We start from the raw sequence: 15,059 nt of genomic DNA, 5'->3' as shown, positions 1-15,059 counted from the left end.
GGAGAAAAGAATGAGAGAGACTGTGACAGAGAAAGGCCAAAAATGAAAGTGAAGTGGTCCAAGGCCAGATCATGAGGGGAATGAGGCGAATCTGTGTAAATTAGAGTCTGGATTCAGCCTCAGTGTTCTGGGGAACCAGTGAAGGCATTGTTTATGCTTCAGTATTTTTAGATATTCTTGAACATCTAGATCTCCCACACTTTGGAAGTCAAGAATAGCAAAACAAATCCATAAAGGTGGAGGCCGAACTTTTCCTCCTTTGCTCTAATCATGACCCACTGCAGAGTTAATAAATACAACACTCTAAACAAGATAATTTTCAACCAGTCAGCTTAACTGTTTATCAGTTGATTTGTGTTTGTGAGTTATGATTACTTATAGTGAATGACCATCAGTAAGCATAACAAAAATATACTGTAATATAGAGTACAAACAAGTTTAGCTTGGGCAGCCAAGAGACACAAATTCCCCAGCCTTTCACATGGTGCATAAACATGAATAAATGTTCAAAAAGAAATAAAAAGGAATAATGGCAAATTTTTAAACCACAATAAAGTAAAAGAAATACCAGTGGAATAAAAGGGCAGTATTGTAGCCTTTTACTATCCTGAAATGTGTGCTTCTCAGATAAGAGAGAAATTGATAAAGCGGGTGCCCTGGGCTCAGTCTTGTGACCCAAGTTAATACTTCCACTAATGACCTGAAAGAGGAAACGAAACCAGTCAGTTACATTTTCTGATGACAACATTGCTTTCTTAAGTTAAAAACAGAAAGCAGAAAAAGAAATTTGCCAACTGAGCTAACGTGAAGAATGTTGGGACATTGTGATAGCTAGCTAAATTAATCTGGAATGTATCTGCATATTACAAACTATATGGTTGTGATTAACTTGAACTTTCAAGGACTTGAAAACAGATGACCTTTTACTCTTTAATCCTACATCAGTAAATATATTACATAGTAAAGGTTCGAATTTTAAAACAAGAAGCCAGGATCATAAACTTTTAACATATTGGAATGTTTTAATGTAATGAGTGACAGATAACAAAGAGAAAGAGTAGTAGACTGAGTGCTGACACCTCCACTTTGGTAATAGACAGTTGCTCTTGGGTTTGAGATTTGCTACAATTGGGAAAGCAAAATGATTCAGTGAAATGAACATGGACTTTCACATCCTGCCCTCCCCTGCTTGTCAGGTCGGCTTGGGCAAGTTACCTAATGGTTCTAAAACCCAGTTCCCTTCTCTGTGAAAGAGAAGCAAAATTATGGTGTAGGAGTATTGTGAAAATCAAATAAGAGTCCGTGCATATATGTATTTCACCTACTTAGTAAGTGGTGAGGTACTGGTGAGGAAGGATAGTGTCTGGGAAAGTCTAACAGTAATTCAGCCAACAGAGAGCATGCTGCACTTTCTTAAAGAGCGCTGTTACATAGTAGAAAAGCAGGGCCTGATTTGTCACTCATTCTGGTATCCTCTCTTCATTTAGTGTTGTGCGTACGTGCTACATGGAGGCATACAGTCAAAGCCTTATGAAATAAATAGTGTGTGGCTTTCACTCTCATGAAACCTAATAGTGCAGGGCATACCTGGGTACAGGTAGCACATACACAGTCCTGTGTCATAAGGATGTTTGCAAAGTGATCTACAGCAGACAGGAAAACTAACTTAGCTGAGGAGCCTTACAGGAAAGGGTTCTCGGAGAAGAAAACCTATAAGGAGAAACTTAAAAGGTTGAGTAAGAGATACCAGGTGGACCACAAGGGGAGGGCTTTCCAGACAAACGAATTGTGCAGAAGTGTGGCAGGAGGTTTGGCATGGTGTTGCTGGAGAAGGAAAACCCAACTTGCCTGGAGCACATGGTGCCTGGGAGGTGATGTGGGATGGGCCAGAGGCAGGCTGCAGGGTATGGGTGCATAGTTTTATGTGTTACCCAAGAGGAGATCCCATCCAACCCACGCTGGGGGCCGGCCATTGTACTTACCAGCTGGTCGGTTTTAGGCAATTGCTTTGTACCTCCGTTTTCTCTACCAAGGAGGATAATGTCACCCACCTTGAAGAACTGCAGTTTGCAACAGTTGTAAAACACTGCCCTCCATGAGCATGCATTTTTCTCTTTCTCCTCACTCAGTCTGGAACTCACGATCACATGTAATAAAACAAAGAAGAGTTAAAACTCTCTTACCTGGAAACTCAAAAGAGAGGGGACTGTGTTATGTGCCCTCACTTCCCCTGAATCATCATTGAGATAATTATTTGATAAAAGTATTCAGCAACTGCAATAGTTTATACATTCCTAGAAAATTACCCTGACACTTTCTTTGGTGTGTTCCACTTTTCTAGTTGACTTGCACTCAGGATCAGAACATGTTATAAACCTGAACTTGTAAAGCGCAGAGTAGGGAAGAAATTTGGAGTTATTTCCATTAGTATCTGAAAAATGAGCATTTGAATGAAGGTTGCATGCCATGCATGTGTAAATGAATTGAGATTATGTCAGCTGCATGTGTGCCTTGTCCTGATTACATAGATGGATCCAAACCTCTTGTCTTGAATAAACAGTTTTCATTCATCTAAAGGGAATGCTAGCTGAAAGATTCAGTTCAGTCTATAAATTCAGCAGGGATGTAGCTGAAAAACCTCAGAATTATGATTGTGTATTATTGCTGAATTGTTAAAGTTCAAAATGTGTGTTTAGGAGAAAATGATGTAAAATGACACACATATTTCTTGTTTTTGGCAAAACACTGGTAAGTAACCATCAGAGCCACAGCATTAAACATATATAGAGCCTTCTCTCTTTTTCCTTTCCTTTTTCTTCTTTGTTTCTCTGTTTGATTGCCATTTCCCTCTCTCTCTCAAATCAACCTACTCCCCACCCTCCTTGAATTAGGTTGAAAATCACCTTGGACAACCCACTCCATTCCCCTCCTCTCCTTACCACACCCCACCCATATTTTCTAGTCTCTCATTCCTGCCCTAATGGGTTCATTAACTGTGGTGCTGAGTCTGGCAAGACCAGGAGTTGATCCTTTCTCCCTTTTGTCTTCCAGACTATGGAAGTACTTTTTCCAATGCCTTGTTTAACTTCCTTGTCCCTCTATTTCCATGTATCAGTGAACATGCCTCTTTCTCTAAACTTGTTCTAAAATCTCTCTCTCTTTCTCTCTCTCTGTCTTCCTCTCTTCCTTTCCCTCCTTCCCCTGCTCTTATTCTTCAGTATTTTTCTCCTAGTATTTAGAGGCAATTCTCTGAAGTATAATGTTAGAATGATGCTGCTAAGTATGAAAGTGTTTGTTTCCTGCACTATAGAGTATAAGTTTTGTGGAGTTTGTTGTTGTTGTTTTGTTGTTTTTGTTTGTTTGTTTTCTTGCTGTCTTGAGGGAAAATTCCAAACTACAGTGTATACGTGTCTGTGTGTGTGTGTGTGTGTGTGTGTGTGTGTGTGTGTAGTGGAATAGTAGGAATGTGTAAACTTTATAAGTACATCTAAATATCATTCAATTCCAGTGGACTATATTCATTACAAATGCATAAAGGAAAATGTGCATAAAATGAGTTTTCTATAGAAACATGTGATTAAAACTATTCATACTATCATATGTTGATTTCTAAAATATAGAACTTTCAAAATCACCCACTAGCTAGTTAAGAATATCATTTTGTCTATTTGTTACTAAACTTATATTTGAATAGGGCATAAGAAAAAGATGTGAAAAATGTACCACTCAAGACAATGATTTTAATTCTTTGAACAAGCCAAGCACACTGCAGCCTCAGGGCTTTGACACTCACCATTCTTTATGCTCAGAGTGCTCTTTTCCCTGATATCTGCATGATTTGCTTTCCCTAGGTTTCTGTTCCAAGATCACCTTCTCAGAACTTTTACCAGACCATTCCACTTTAAACAGAATCCTCTACCACTCCTCCCAGACCCTGCAAATATCTTTCCTATGGTGCTTTATTTTCACCATCTAACAAACATAGGTTTACTTTAGTTGCTTATCATTCCATTTCACCCACTAGAATGTAACCATCATGAAAACAGAAATGCTGATTTATTTGCTGTTTCTCTGCAGCACCTAGAACTATAGGTGCTCAATAATATTTCTTGGGAGGAAAGAAGGAATTTGAGAAGCAAGAATGGTGCCAAGAGAGCTAAAACTTGAAATGCTTTGAAGTTTATGAAATATTCTAGTAATAACAATATTGGTGTGTGTGGAGATAGGCCCACTATTGGGAATACATGGTTCAATATATTACACATTCCTTCATTGTTGATAAATTTGAATGGATCAACAATGAGTGACTTTCCCTCATCAACTATCAGGTCATCCTGCTATAGTACAGTTGGACAGGAATGGCAGTATAAATGTTTGGTCCTTTGTCAAAATATTGAGGTGATTTACTTGTTTTTTTATAGGCACCCAATGAGGTCTTGTGATTTTCAGTTAGTTTGTTCATTTCCTTGTTTTTTTTTTTTTTTTAGATTTTATTTATTTATGCATGAGAGACACACACAGAGAGGTGCAGAGACACAGGCAGAAAGAGAAACAGGTTTCATGCAGGGAGCCTGATGTGGGGCTTGATCCCGGGTCTCCAGGATCACGCCCTGGGCCAAAGGCAGAGCTAAACCACTAAGCCACGGGGGCTGCCCATTTTTCCTTCTTTTTATGTATCATTATGAGCTCATAGATTTGAATATGTTTGATGTGTTCTCGTTGCCAGTATTTATTGGTGCTTAAATTGTCTTAATTTTGGCTTAAAAGTGAGGGCCTCTTCAGGTTGACCCTTGGATCCTTTTGACATGATCCTGGTAGTGGTCTAACATACTTCCTTGTACTACAAAATATTTCAGGATCATAGTATATATTTCCTGCCCTAGCCCTAGAATCAACCATTTTGACAAGGATCCCTGGTTATTTTAAGAGAGACATGGTAGTTAGAGACCATAGTAATGGGTGTTAGGGTTGCTCATTACTCCTAAGTTGGTTATTATTTTTAGACTTTTACTGTGGACAGAACTAGAAAATATATTTTTGGATAATTTAATCTTAATAATGAAAGTAAAGCAAGCAGAACTATTAAACTTCTATTGTACTTTCATTGCCATTAAGGGAAGTGGTATTAAAACTGCAAAGGAGGGATGCATGGGTGGTTCAGCATTTGACCATCTCAAATGGTCAGGGCATGATCCTGGAGTTCTCTGAAGTATAATGTTAGAATGATGCTGCTAAGTATGAAAGGGCATGATCCTGGAGTTCCTGGATCATGGAGGCATGATCCTGGAGTTCCAGGATCAAGTCTCATATCAGGCTTTCTGCATGGAGCCTGCTTCTCCCTCACCTGTGTCTCTGCCTCTCTCTCTCTGTCTTTCATAAATAAATAAAACCTTAAAAAAAAAATAGAAAGGATAGGGACACCTGGGTGGTGGCTCAGTGGTTGAGCATCTGCCTTCAGCTCAGGGCATGATCCCAGGGTCCTGGGATCAAGTCCCTCATCGGGTTCCCTGTGGGGAGTCTGCTTCTCCCTCTGCCTGTATCTCTGCCTCTCTCTCCCTCTGTGTCTCTCATGAATAAATAAATAAGATCTTTAAAAAAAATAAAACTGGAAAGGATATAAAGTCACTCTTAAGGAAAACTTGAAACTCAGTCTATAAAAGTGGCTAACATGTGTTAAATGTATTTAAATACGCTTACATGGATTATGTCACAGAAAGAACTCAAGTATCCAAGTGCAGAAAGACTGCTAGTAAGCTTCGAGAAATCAGGGATTCCAGAAATTACATGATAAGCAAGAACTGTCCTATTTTTTATAAGAGAATACTAAAAACTCTAAAATTCAATATAGTAAATTTCACACTGATTCTTCATCAAGTTTAAATCTGATTACAATATAAATGGTTTTAAGGACTTAGGAAAAAATTGGGATTATTTTGAAGGTGAATGGATTCACTTTAACACCAGACTAACCCTGTTTTCCGTATTACAATTTATTTATAATATTTTATAAGTCTCCTATCATTCTCTGTAGATAAAATGGATAAAAATGAGTTAGAGATTGGATTTAAAAAGAAACAAGACTAAGCTAGGTCTAGTCTCAGGACCCACTTAAATATAAGATACAGATAGGTTAAGAGTAAAAAGATTTTTTTTAAGAGTAAAAATATATATTAATATGTCACCTATAAATCCAATCAAAAGAAGTCTGAAGTGGCTCTATTAATTTAGACAAAATATATTTCAGAAAGAAGACTTACCAGAAATTAATTTTGACTAAATATGGTAATCCAAGAAATAGAGATCAATTAAAATCAGTAAATGTAATCTGCCCCATGAAAAGACCAAAACCAAGATTTATGATCATCTCAGTGGAATCAGAAAAAGCATTTGATAAAATCCAATATTCATTTCTGATAAAAATGTTCAACAAATTAGGAATAGAAGAGAACATCTTCAATCTGATAATGGGCATATATAAAAAATGTGCAGTTAATATCATACTTAATTATGAAAGACTAAACACTTCCACCACCCCCACTGTCTCAAGATCAGGAGCAAGGCAAGTATGGTTGCTCACACCAGCTTCTTTTTTCTTTTTTTTTTAAATATTTTATTTATGTATTCATGACAGACACAGAGAGAGAGAGAGAGAGAGAGAGAGAGAGGCAGAGAAACAGGCAGAGAGAGAAGCAGGCTCCATGCAGGGAGCCCGACATGGGACTCGATCCCGGGTCTCCAGGATCACACCCTGGGCCAAAGGCGATGCTAAACCGCTAAGCCACCTGGGCTGCCCTCACACCAGCTTCTATTCAGCATTATCATAACAAGTACAATAAGGCAAGAAAAGTAAATACATATAAATTGGAAAGAAAGAAAGGAAGGTGTCTGTAATCTTAGATAATATGATATATGTACATGGATCCATAACTCAATCAATCCATCTATCTATTTAGGAAGGAAATTCTAAGGAATTTCCCAAAAAAGCTTTTAAAACTAATGAATTGAATTTGACAAGATCACAGGATATGAGATCATGTTATAAAAATTAATCATATTTCTAGTATGAGGAACTGGAACTTGAAATTTATATTTTTGTGGCATCAAAAAATATGAAATACTTTGCAATAAATTTAATAAAATGTGCAAGGCCTGCATACGAACATCAACCAAACAAAATACTGGAAGAATTTAAAAGACCCAATAAATGGAAAGATATACCGTGTTCCTCCATCTGAAGATATTTGTTAAGATGTCAATCCCAAGTAAATCTGTAGCTTCAGTATAATCCTTATCAATATCATGAAGTGTTTTTTGAATAAATAGAGAAGCTGTCCAAAAAATATGTACAGAAATAGGAAGAAGTTGGAATAACCAAAACAAAAAGAAAAAAAAGTCATAGGATTTAATGACGTAAAGACTCATTATAAAGCTATGGTAATCAAGACATTGTGTTATTGTTAAAAGGGTTGACATATAGATCAAAATAATACAATGGAAATCCTAGAAGTAGATCCACACTTATAATGGCTTGTTGATTTTTGCCAAAAATGTGCAATTGGATAATTTTTGAACAAATAGTACTGGAACAACTGGATTCTACTTCTGGGGAAAACAAAATAAATCAACACCCCTCACTCACATCATCCACAGAAATTAACTTGAAATGGATCATAGATCTAAATGTGATAACTAAGAATATAAAATTTCCAGAAAAAAAAGCACAGGAAAAATATAATATGTTAGGTCAGGAAATGGTTTGGTGTAAGACACAAGAACCAGAAAGTATAAAAACAAAAAACTTGATAAATTAGATATAATCAAAATTAAAAACTTTTGTCTTCAAAAGGGTTTATTAAGCAAATGAAAGGCTTATTGTAGGAATCATTTCATAATGTATAAAAAAATTGAATCACTCTGATGTATACCTCAAAGTAGGATATATCTATTACACTTCAATAAAAACAATAAATTTTTTTAAACTTGAGAAGACCCCCCCCAAAAAAAAAGAAAGGAAGAAAAAGAAAGAAAATGAAAAGCAAATTTAGAGATTTGAAGAAAATATTTTCAAGCTTATGTCTGATAATGGATTTATATTTAGATCATATAAAGAATTCATAACTCAGTAATAATAAGACAAACCTTATTTTTAAAAATAGGCAAAAGATTTGAATAAGCACATTACTAAAGATATGTGAGTGGCAAATAAGACGTAAAAAGAATTTCAACATCTTTAGTCATTAGAGAAATGCAAATTAAAATCATAATGACTGTGACTACACATCCATTAGAATGGCTAGAACTTAAAAGACTGAAAATACCAAGTGTTAATGAGGATATGGAACAAATGGAACTTGGATTCATTGTTGGCAGGAATGCAAAATGATATAGTTACTTTGGAAAACAGTTTGGCATTTTTTTTATAAAATTAAATACACAGTTACTAAAAGACCTAACTCCTAGATATTTGCTGAAGAGAAATGAAAAACACGTCCATAACAAAAACTTGTGCTCAAATGTTTATGGCAATTTTATTCAAAATAGCCAAACCCAAATGAATATACAAATTACACTGTATCCACGCAATTAAATACTACTTAGAAATAAGAAAGAACACATTGCTAATATATGCAACAACACTGATCTCAAAGGGATTATGCTGAGTGAAAGAATCCAGCCACAAAAAGACTAGACTACGTTTTATTATTCCATTGATATGAAACTCTAGTTCAGAGTTCAAAAATCCTTTAAAAGGGACTCTGATTCATCCAGCTTGAATCAGATGCCTTTCCCCGAATCAGGCAACCATGAGGTGTTATGATTGACTCAACTTGGGTTAGCTGGCCATCCCTGGGCCAGTCAGTGGAGTAGAGAAATGCCCTATAAAAGGATATACCAGCCTCCATTTTAACCACATGATTAGAATAAAGAGAAGGAAGATTTTTCAAAATGGGGTAAGGATTTTGTTGAGGAAAGATCAAAAAACAGATTGCTCCTAAGTCAGCAGTTGGCTACCTAGACACATGCATGGTGCTCACAGTCACTTACATACTTCCATGCATAATACAATGTCAGAATTGCTCTTCCCACCAATGGCTAAGTATATGATGTGATCAAGTAATGCAGTAAAGTGATTCAGGAAGGTGTTTGGTTATCTAATCCTCAAGAGGTCTTGGTTCATCGGTCTTCTTTTAATGAAGCCAAATATCTGAACTTTTGTTCTCCAAGTAACATCAAATGGGCTAGATTTTCTCTACTGGCATTCTTTGAAAGCCAAAAGAAATAATTGGTGTATTCTCTGATCTTAACATTTTTCCCTGGATGTAGGATTGCTGCCTCAGAGGAAAATAGGATGAACAAATCAGTTTTAATGAGGGAGGAGTATTGAGAGTTGGTTGGGCAAGAAACCAAGAATTTTGGTGTGGTGTGAGGTATCTGTGAGAAGTTGATACGTGTAGAATATCCACATCTGAAAGGCAAGTTAGACAATGATACTGAGTTTGGAGCAGTTAGATCCATAGGAGTCATCCTTCATACCCCCAACATCTAATCCCTCACTAGGTACTGCTTGTTTTACTCCTAAATATCTCTGGAATCAGAGCACTTTTTTTTTTTCCATATCTGTATCACTACCCAAGTCTAAAGCCAACCATCATCTCTCCCCTTGACTCTAGATCCATCCTCATCTACACGTATCTCCTTCATCCAGTTCATCCCCACACTATAATGAGTGGACTTTTCTTTTATTTTTTTTTTAAGATTTTATTTATTTATTCATGAGAGACACAGAGAGAGAGAGAGAGAGAGAGAGAGAGAGGCAGAGACACAGGCAGAGGGAGAAGCAGACTCAACGCAAGGAGCCCGATGCGGGACTCAATCCCGGGTCTCCAGGATCACACCCCAGGCTGCAGGCGGCGCCAAACCGCTGTGCCACTGGGGCTGCCCATGAGTGGACTTTTCAAACTGAAAGTAAAATTCTGTCTCTCCCATGCTTAAGGACCTCCAATGTTTTTCTGTAGCTTCTAGGATAAAAACTAAAATTCTAAGCATCTGCCTCAAAGGACTGTGCTCTAGGATGTGCCTCAACCCACCCTCTTGCCTGATCTCCAACCACTCTTCTGCTTGCTTCAGCAACCCAGCCACACTGGCTTTCAGGGACCTGTCTCATTACTGCTCTCCATCCCACAGCCTTAGCATATACTCTTCTCTCTGCTGGAGTATTCTTTCTTGCATAGTTCATCATGTTCAGTCCTTCTTTTTTTTTTTTAAATATTTTATTTATCTATTCATGAGAGATAGAGAGAGAGGCAGAGACACAGGCAGAGGGAGAAACAGGCTCCATGCAGGGAGCCCGATGTGGGACTCCATCCTGGGTCTCCAGGATCACACCCTGGGCTGAAGGCGGCGGCGCTAAACCGCTGAGCCACTGGGGCTACCATGTTCAGTCCTTCTGAATAGAATTTGAGCACTGCTTTCTTGGAGAATATTCTCTCGGTCAGATTCCTTGGTAAATCATTCTTATGGGGCAGTGTGGCTTTCCTTCATTTACTTTGCTTTTATGCCCTCACTGATATGAAAATGCCCATTGGACTGTCACCTCCACGAGTGTAGACACTATCTCTGTTTTATTCACTACTAACAGCATGTAGAAGATACTCAGTGAATATTTGCTAAATGAGTGGATGGATGGATGATGGTGAGATACAGAGCCATTTCGTGGAAGAAAATGTAAAAGTAAGAGTAGGATTGTAGTTTTGCTTTATTTTGTTCTTAAAGGAAAGAAAACAGAAAAAAATTTAAAACCACTCTCAAAATATTTGGTTGTGGAGTAATATGAAGACTTTTCCCACTGGATGGGAAAGTCAGACTGAAATAAGAGGATAAATAGCTTTGACTTCACCCTATGTAGTTCAAGTTGGGGCTAAGAGGTAGAATTTCAGGTTAGGAGAACTAAGTAAAAAGAAATGCCCTGTAGTTTTGGCACTAAAGACATTGCTCCCTTCTCTGGTAAATTGAATTTCTGCTGCCTGGGAAAGGCAGGACTCACACTAAAGGGAGTTTAATATGCACGATCATTTCCTAGAGCTTAGAGAATAAGAGGAGAAAGGTGGGGCAACAGAAATAAAACTAAGAAATAAACAAAGGGTACATTTATTTGACTGAAGATATTTTTAAAGAACCTTGAAAACCACAGGAGCTCCTCAAGATGTTTATGTAATTGAATATAATTTATCTGGGATTGAAAGGAATAATAATCAAAACATTTTTCACTTAACTGCATCTGGAGGTATTTGAAATTAGACTCTTGATGGTGGCCTGTGCTTGAATGTGTCCTCAGTGCTTTGTCCTCGGGCTGCATACTGGAAATGTGTTTTAAAGAGTAGACATGGAGCACAAAATATTAAATGAAATTTACCATATTCAAAATGCCCAACAGTGTAACATCCTCCTTGTTTGGCAGGGAAAAGACTCAACATTTGGAAACTCAGCAGTGCATTAAGTATTTTAATAATCATTGTTGACACACAAAGCATATGGCCTTTCAGAACTTACTGGGTCAAGTGTTGAAGTCTTCTAGGTTTCTAAAATTACTTTATAAAATTTAAACAAAAGGCACATTTCAGAGTATATTAATTCATGAACTTTGTGTTATAAGCAACTGAAATAAGTTTTCTTTTAGGATAAAAGAATATCTAGGGGATCCCTGGGTGGCTCAGCATTTTAGCACTGCCTTCAGCCCAGGGCATGATTCTGGAATCCCAGGATCGATTCCCACATCAGGCTCCTCCCTGCATGAAGCCTGCTTCTCCCTCTGCCTATGTCTCTCTCTCTCTCTCTCTCTATCTCTTATGAATAAATAAATCTTTAAAAAAAATCTACACAAAAGAAAGAACAAAATCCATAGCCCCACAAAAAAATTAATTTGCATTTAATTAGATCTAGAACCCCCCATTAGCAGGCCAGTCTTGTATTTACCTTGTATTTACTATTTACTGCTATTCATCCTTTAAGATCCACTTCAGATATCCTTCTCCCATCTCAGAAGCCTTTATTCCCTGCCTGCTTATCATTTATATCAGTTATCTGTGGCCACAATATTGCTGTGAAATAAGCAACTCTAACATTCATGTCTTAAGACAATAAGCATTTCTTATTGCTCACAGGTCTGTGGGTTAGCAGGACAATTCTGGTCTCTTTTAGGCTCACTCATGAGAATTGGTCAGCTATAGGGTAGGGAGGGCTTCTCCTGATCATGGGTGGCCCCCCCTCATATGTCTGTGGGTCAGCCGGGCAAAGGCTGATCTGTTGGGACAACTGGGCTCTCCTCCTTGTGTCTCGCTTGTACAAGACTGTCACACCCCTCCAGCTGGCCAGCCCAGGCTTGTTCTCAGGTTAGCCTGAGAAGCAAGAAAATGGAAACATGCTAGCATTTTTTTTTTCAAGCTTCCAGTTTCATCACATTTGTTGACATGTCACTGGTCAAAGCAAGTCACATGCCAAGCCCCGATTCAGAGTAGGAGGGGCCTTCAAAGTTAAAGGTCAAAGGGTGGGATACTGGGAGGCCAGTATTTAGGGCTTTAATGACATCAATCTATACTCCCACCCTACCCCACCCCCAGCATTAATCATTCTCTTATCCCCACTACCTCTCTTCTACATTCTTAGTTGTATCGTTCCAATTGTATTAGAATGTAGTTGCTAATTTGTCTTCTCTAAAAGACTAGAGGGTCCTTATGCTTAAGTGCATTCATTCATAAGTATATACTGATCCATTGCTACAAATTTCATTCCTTTATAAATGCCCCAGTGCCTAGCACTAGTCCTGACACATAATAGGCAGTCACCAAATATGTGTTGAATGAGTACATATGTGAAAGCTCATATCCATATTAAGAGTGGAGACAGTGCCTCTCAGGATCCCAGTTGAGGAAGTCTTCCTGGCCTGAGCAGCTGGTGAACTGGTGGGAGGCTTGCAGTGAGGATTTCAGATGCTTTGAAACATCTTCCTCCTCACATTCTCCCATTCATTGCCTCTGGAACTTGGCTTTTCTTTTTTGTTTCCTTATTCCTCTCAAAGGAAGACAGACAATCACTACTTTTAATTATAAATTCACTTTATAGTCTGTGCTCCCATGCATCTTTGCCTAGAGTTTTTGTGCTCTATAGTGGAAATGATGAAGCTCCAGGATTTATTTAAGCTCATAGTGTGGTCAATTTGAGAGGACCTAGATAGGCTTCTATTCTTTGGTTTCCCCAGACCTGTAAACCAAAAATACAGAAAAATTCATAGGAAGTGTTTTCTACAGCTACAGAAGTAAAACCCTATTAATATAGGATATTACTTCAAACAAAATGGTGTTAAATGCATTGCCTCTTTGTTTTCCAATTCCATAGAATCTACAGGAAAAACTTGGGTTTCTGGGTAGAATCATAATTTTGAGCTTCTGGATGTTCCAGTGACTAGTGTAAGTTGCTTGAGAGGTAGAAAAGTATGGCTTTGGAGTCAGGCAGGCTAATCTAGAATGGCAGCCTTGCTCATTAGGTACTCTCCAGATAAATCCTCTTACCCTCAGCAGAGAGGGTAATAACAGAGGCTAAAAGAGAATGAGTGGCATGTGCTGAGTGAATTGAATTAATTGTTCAGATGTATCAATTGTATCAATTGTGAATTGTATCTATTGTTAAATCACTTCAGTTGTCAAATTGTAATAAATGGTAGCAATTGTATCGATTATTGTTGTTATTATATAATGCCCTAATCTTATAAACTGTGAATATAAGTAATATTATCAGTGATAAAACTTGATGTCTTATATCAAATAGTCTTCATGCTTGTATTTATTAAAAAAGTAAAACCATCATTTCTAAAACAACATTAAAGGTTATACTTTAAAATGGTACTTAGGTACTTTACCTTTTGAAATGGCCTAGAAAATTTCTTTATTCAGTCACCAAATATGTTTTCGGCACCTGCTTTGTACTAGGTCACCAGGTGCCGGTCATGCAGTGGTGATCAAGGTAGACTTGCCTCCTGGTATCCTGTGATGGAAGAACTAGCACTAATGAGTCAGCATTACTCCCAGATTGCAGTTACCTACCTGGTAACTACAACTGTGTGAATTATCTGAGATTAAGTGATATTTGGCTTTCCCTGGTTAAAATATAGTGTGGTGATACTTCAGATTGGAAGAAGGAGAAATTTTGACTTCACCCATTTTAAAGTAGCTGTATTATTTTTAAAACCTTCTATTTGGTACACCCGGGTGACTTAGTGGCTGAGTGTCTGCCTTTGGCTCAAGTCATGATCCTGAGGTCCTGGGATTGAGTCCTGTATCGGGCTCCCCATAGGGAGCCTGCTTCTCTCTCTGCCTATGTCTCTGCCTCTCTCTGCGTGTCTCTCATGAATAAATAAAAAGAATCTTTTTTAAAAAAACTATTTTTTAAAGATTTATTTTAAAGAGAGAGAGTGAGCACATGTATACATAAAAGCATGAATGGAGGGAGGAGCAGATAGGGAGAGGGACAAGCAGAGTGCCCTGAGTGTGGAGCCCAATGGGAGGCTTAATGACCCTGAGATCATGACCTGAGCTGAAATCAAGTCAGAGGCTTAAGCAACTGAGCCACTCAGACACCCCTTAAACTTCGATTTTATTATCAAATAATGTATAGAATTGACATTTCTGAATCTTTTCCTGACTTACTCCATTTTGAACTACTATATGGCTGAGGGATAGAGGGAGAATTGCTTATGTAAATCTCAGTAATAAAAAGTCGAAAGTTTATCAGTTTTTTTGGCTGTGTCACAGTTCTCTTATGTGGTATCTTAGGTTGGATCTTGGAACAGAAAAACAACATCAAGGGAAAAGCTAGTCAAATCTGAATAACGTCTGTTGGCTTAGCTAATAGGATTGTGTCAGTGTTGATTTCTTATTTTTCACAAATGTACCGCGTTACGTAAGGTACTAACATTAGAGAAGCTGAACGAAGAATATACGGGGAGGTCAGCATCAAAGAACTATAGGGAAACAACAACAGGGTGAAGGTTATTCCCTTGCCGCCGG

The 15,059-nt window shown here is 37.8% G+C and overlaps 1 protein-coding gene across 10 annotated transcripts in view; it reads left to right on the top strand.

Moving 5' to 3' along the window:
* ICA1 (islet cell autoantigen 1) overlaps positions 1-15,059 on the top strand; it is a 144,292-nt gene that overhangs the window by 87,376 nt on the left and 41,857 nt on the right. The gene's annotated exons all lie outside the window — the stretch shown is intronic.

This window comes from Nyctereutes procyonoides, unplaced genomic scaffold, assembly GCF_905146905.1.
Source record: "Nyctereutes procyonoides isolate TBG_1078 unplaced genomic scaffold, NYPRO_anot_genome, whole genome shotgun sequence".
NCBI classification, from domain to species: Eukaryota; Metazoa; Chordata; class Mammalia; order Carnivora; family Canidae; genus Nyctereutes; species Nyctereutes procyonoides.
This window is presented reverse-complemented; position numbering and strand designations above follow the sequence as displayed.